General features: G+C 48.5%; 1 long non-coding RNA gene across 3 annotated transcripts in view; it reads right to left on the bottom strand.

Annotated features, from left to right (window-relative positions):
- Positions 1-268: 268 nt before the first annotated feature.
- Positions 269-5,151, bottom strand: part of LOC111544320 — a 50,618-nt gene continuing 45,735 nt past the window's right edge. For all 3 annotated transcript variants that reach the window (XR_002732112.2, XR_002732114.2, XR_002732113.2), the window contains one exon: positions 269-1,632. This is a non-coding gene — a long non-coding RNA (uncharacterized LOC111544320). The remainder of the gene's footprint in view (positions 1,633-5,151) is intronic.

Here is a 5,151-nt window from a genome sequence, read left to right as displayed (position 1 = left end):
TTGTTGTTGTTTATTTTTTATTTTAGCTTTATTTTTTTCTGAGACAGAGTTCTCGCTCTGCCGCCCAGGGTGGAGTGCAGTGGCATGATCTCACTGCAACCTCCACCTCCTGGGTTCAAGCATTTTCCTGCTTCAGCCTCCCAAGTAGCTGGGATTACAGGTGCCCGCCACCACGCCCGGCTAATTTTTGTATTTTTAGTAGAGACAGGATTTCACCATGTTGACCAGGCTAGTTTCGAGCTCCTGACCTCATGATCCGCCTGCCTCGGCCTCCCCAAGTGCTGGGATTACAGGCATGAGCCACTGTGCCTGGCCTGTTGTTGTTTATAATAGCTATCCTAGTGAGTGAGATTTTGATTTGCATTTCCCTAACAATTAGTGATGTTGAGACTTTCGTGCACTAGTGGCCATTTATATACCTTCTTGGGAGGTTTGTTAGTTCCCCACTCCTTGGGGAATCTGAGGCACTAGAGTGACCAACCATCCTGGTTTGTCCAGAGCTTTATCGGTTTTTGTATTGAAACTCTTGCATCTTGGGAAACCCCTCAGTTCTGGGAAAACCGGGATAGCTGATCACCCACTTGGCCCGTGCCTTCCTTGATCAACAGAGTGCATTAGAAGTGACAGTGTACAGGTTCCCAGCCTAGGCCTCAAGGGGCTTTGAAGCTTCCTCCCTTGCTGCTCTTGGGAATCTGCTGCTGCATGAACAAACCTGTGCTAGCCTCTGCTGGCTGATGAGAGACATGTAACCGGCCAGCCCATAACTCTTGCTAACAGCCTGCTAGCGGCCAGACATGAATGGGGCCATCCTCAATCATTCAGCTGCCAACCGACCTGCCAGCTGACCACAGGTGCATGAGAGCCCAGCAGAACTCAGCCAAGCTGGCCCAGACCAGAAGACCTACCCAGCCAGCCCACAGAACTGAGATCTAAATAAATGACTGTTGTTGTAAGTCACTATGTTTTGGAATGATGTGTTACTCATACAGGTCCACATAAAAGATGCTGTGGTCATTGTCCCCATAAGATCTTTGCTATAGACAGGAGACCCCTGCCCCACCATAGTCCTATTCAATCATTCTTCATGAGAAAATCTTTACCTACTTTTTTATAATAGCCTGGCCACTGGAGCAGCCAAGAGACCATTCACTGTCTCTGCCAAAAGCAGACAAAATCATTCCTCTCTTCCAGGCTCTTTGTCCTTCCCTAATCATCCACTTTTTACTGAACAAAGAGAGATGAGCTCATTAGATTGAAGGGCTGAAATGTCAGTAAGAACCCGTTCTGCGTACCATCGCCAGCCACTCTTTCTGACAGTTTCTATTTTTCTCTTGCCTCTCTTTTTCTTCTTGATTACAAGACACCTGGGAGAATTTCTGACTTGCTTGAAATGTTCTTTTTACAGTTGGCCGAAGCCTCTGTGGCGATTCTTCTGTTCAGCCTGCACGGTTCCCTGCTCAGCTGTGATGGAGATGAACTGTTCTGACACAGGAGCCTGATCCCTGTAGCCTCTGTGTCTGATTCAGAGCTCTTCGGAGTGTCTCGCTCGGGAAACTCGAAGTCAAGCAAGAGTCTCAGCAGTCCTCTTCCAAAGGAGATCTGCTTTCTACCGGAAAGTTCCGGCTCTTAACCCTTTCAAGAAACATTGAACTGTTATTTTATTTTTTGATAATGAGGGCACAAAATACGCAGAATGTTTCTTTTTCCTTTTTTTTTTTGAGACCGAGTTTCACTCTTGTCGCCCAGGCTGGAGTGCAATGGCACAATCTCGGCTCACTGCAACCTCCGCCTCCCAGGTTCAAGCAATTCTCTTGCCTCAGCCTCCTGAGTAGCTGGGATTACAGGCCTGCGCCACCACACCTGGCTAATTTTGTATGTTTAGTAGAGACGGGGTTTCTTCATGTTGGTCAGGCTGGTCTCGAACTCCCGACCTCAGGTGATCTGCCCGCCTCAGCCTCCCAAAGTGCTGGGATTACAGGTGTCAGCCACCGCACCCGGCCAGAATGTTTCTTTTTCTTCCTCTATTCAGCCCTTGAGGATCCCTTTCACCTGTAAAGCGGCTGCAGCACCGCCCTCAGCACCTCCCTCAGCACCGTCCTCAGCACCGCCCCAGCCTCACGGACTTCAGCACTACCCTCTGGCCCTGCGGACTGCAGCACTGCCCTGGCCTGGGTCAGAGCGGACTCTGACCTCATGGACTGCAGCACTGCCCTGGCCTGGGAGACTTCAGCACTGCCCTGGCCCCGCAGACTGCAGCACTGCCCTCTGGCCTTGCAGACTTCAGCACTGCCCTGGCCCCGCAGACTGCAGCACTGCCCTGGCCCCGCGCACTGCAGCACTGGCCTCTGGCCCCGTGGACTGCAGCACTGCCCTGGCCCCATGGACTGCAGCACTGGCCTCTGGCCTCGCAGACTGCAGCACTGCCCTGTCTCACAGACTTTGGATGGTGGAACTGATTCTTAGCCTCAGAGTGATAAGAATTCCATTCCAGGGCTCTTTCCCTAGTCCTGGAACAAAAAAGATAGAGCCATACAAAGTCAGAATTTCAAGAACTTTAGAAATCAACTGGCCCTATATTGCCACATTACAGATGGAGAAACTGAGGGCCAGACATGCTCGAAGTCTGGAAGTGACCTGCCCAAGGCTGCCAGCAAGGTGGTGATAGAGCCAGGCCTGGAACCATGGTCCTCTGACCCCTGGTTTGTGCCGTCTCAACTACAAATTGCTGCCTGCCTTCTCCAGGTTTCTGACAGTGCTTTGGTTGATTTTTGAAAAATGAATTAGGAGAAGTAAAAGGAAGCCAAGGGTTTTCTGCAGACCAGCCTGTTGGGCAGCAGAGCAGAGGGCACTGCCACCAAGGTGAGAGACCTTAGAAAGTCTCCTCCCGTCTTCTCCTTGATGTGAGAATATCCACAGGACAGAAACTCAGAAAGGAAAAGGAATCAAGTCCTTCACCCATGCCAGCATGTGAACAACTAGAAGGAGCAGAACACCTTGGCCTCCTTACCTTTTGATTTTATTTAGTAAACACATTTCTTATGAGTGGACACAACTTTTCCAGAGGAAAACCCCTTACAGAGTAAATGTCTCTGTTTCTGTTCCTTTTTTTCCATTATTATTTGACGGAGTCTCACTCTGTCACCCAGGCTGGAGTGCAGTGGCGCGATCTTGGCTCACTGCAAACTTCACATGCCAGGTTCAAGCGATTCTTCTGTCTCAGCTTCCCAAGTAGCTGGGATTACAGGTCCCTGCCACCAGGTTCGGCTAATTTTTGTATTTTTAGTAGAAACAGGGTTTCACTATGTTAGCCAGGCTGGTCTCGAACTCCTGACCTCATGATCTGCCCACCTTAGCCTCCCAAAGTGCTGGGATTACAGGCGTGAGCCACCACACCCAGCCTTCTGTTCCTTTTTGACGCTTCTCAAGTTTTCATGTTGTATAACCAGTGTAAATACTTTCCAGCTACGTTTTTTTCTTTAATATCATTTCATATTCAGAAATTGCTGTGTGAATATAGTCTTCATGTTTGTGAGGTTGTTTGTTTGTTTCTGAGACGCAGTCTTGCTCTGCCACCCAGGCTGGAGTGCAGTGGTGCAATCTTGGTTCACTACAACCTCCGCCTCCCCGGTTCAAGCGATTCTTCTGCCTCAGCCTCCCAAGTAGCTGGGATTACAGGTGGCTGCCACCATGTCTGGCTAATTTTTGTATTTTTAGTAGAGATGGGGTTTCACCATGTTGGCCAGGCTGGTCTTGAACTCCTGATCTCAGGTGATCCTCCCACCTCAGCCTCCCAAAGTGCTGGGATTACAGGCATGAGCCACTGTGCCTGGCCTGTTTTAATTATAATACTGTATTCATTATGTGAGTGCATCATAATTTGCTTTCCAATTTGCCTCAGGTTGAAGATCTGAAGTATTTCTAATTCATTACCATTAATAACACCAGTATGATTATTTTTGTATCCATAGCTCCTTTAGCCCTTTGGGTTTATTTATTCAGGGTGTGCTTCCGTATCTGCAGGTAGAATGATTCGATCGTGGTGAGGTCTCAGCTCTTGCTATTGCCTTGCCAGGCTATTCTCCAGAAAGATGCAACCAATTTGTAGGATCTCCAGTACCATTTATTTATTTATTTATTTTTGGAGACAGGATCTCACTCTGTCACCTAGGCTGGAGTGCAGTGGCATGATCATGGCTCACTGCAGCCTCAAGCTTCTGGGCTTAAGCCATCCTCCTGCCTCAGCCTCCCGAGTAGCTGGAACTACAGGTTCATGCCACCATGGCTGGCTAATGTTTTTATTTTTTGTAGAGATGGGGTCTCACTTTGTTGACGAGGCTTGTCTCAAACCCCTGGGCTCAAGCAGTCCTTCTGCCTCGGCCTCCCAAAGGGCTGGAATTACGGGTGTGAGCCGCCGTGCCCAGCTAGCTCCATTTAAATGTATCATGTCCCACCGCATAGAACTGTGTTACCACTGAGTTTTATCATTTATATTTATCTTTGCCATGTCAAACTGGGAAGGTTGAAACAGGAGTGAAGGATGTGTATCAAGGGAGAGGATCTGTGAGATGAAGCCAAGAAGCAGAAGTGAGCAGAAGCTGAGACACATGCTCCAAGTGGAGCTAAGGGAAGGGGGTTCATTGTTAACGACTGTCTGTCCAGGGTGTGTGGTTGACTGGCCCGGGCTGGAAATTCAGGGTCAGGGTGGAACCAGCTTAACAAATATGTGGCGAAGTTCGTGACCTGTTTCTAGCTTGGTGTTTCTTTCCTTCTTGCCTCTGTATTTAGGATAGTTTACTACCCGCAGCACACTGGGGATAGTTTACTTTCTGTACCACATTTGGGATAGTTTACCATCTTCAGTGCATTTGGGATAGTTTACGTTCTGCAGCGCATTTGGGATAGTTTACTAACTTCAGTGCATTTGGGATAGTTTACTATCTGCAGCGCATTTGGGATAGTTTACTATCTGTAGCGCATTTGGGATAGTTTACTATCTGCAGCGCATTTGGGATAGTTTACTATCTGCAGCGCATTTGGGATAGTTTACTTTCTGTACTGCATTTGGGATAGTTTACCATCTGCAGCGCATTTGGGATAGTTTACCATCTGCAGCGCATTTGGGATAGTTTACCATCTTCAGCGCATTTGGGA

The sequence above is a fragment of the Piliocolobus tephrosceles genome, chromosome 2, assembly GCF_002776525.5.
Source record: "Piliocolobus tephrosceles isolate RC106 chromosome 2, ASM277652v3, whole genome shotgun sequence".
NCBI lineage: Eukaryota > Metazoa > Chordata > Mammalia > Primates > Cercopithecidae > Piliocolobus > Piliocolobus tephrosceles.
Note: the sequence above shows the minus strand (reverse complement) of the source record. Positions and strands in the feature narration are given on the sequence as shown.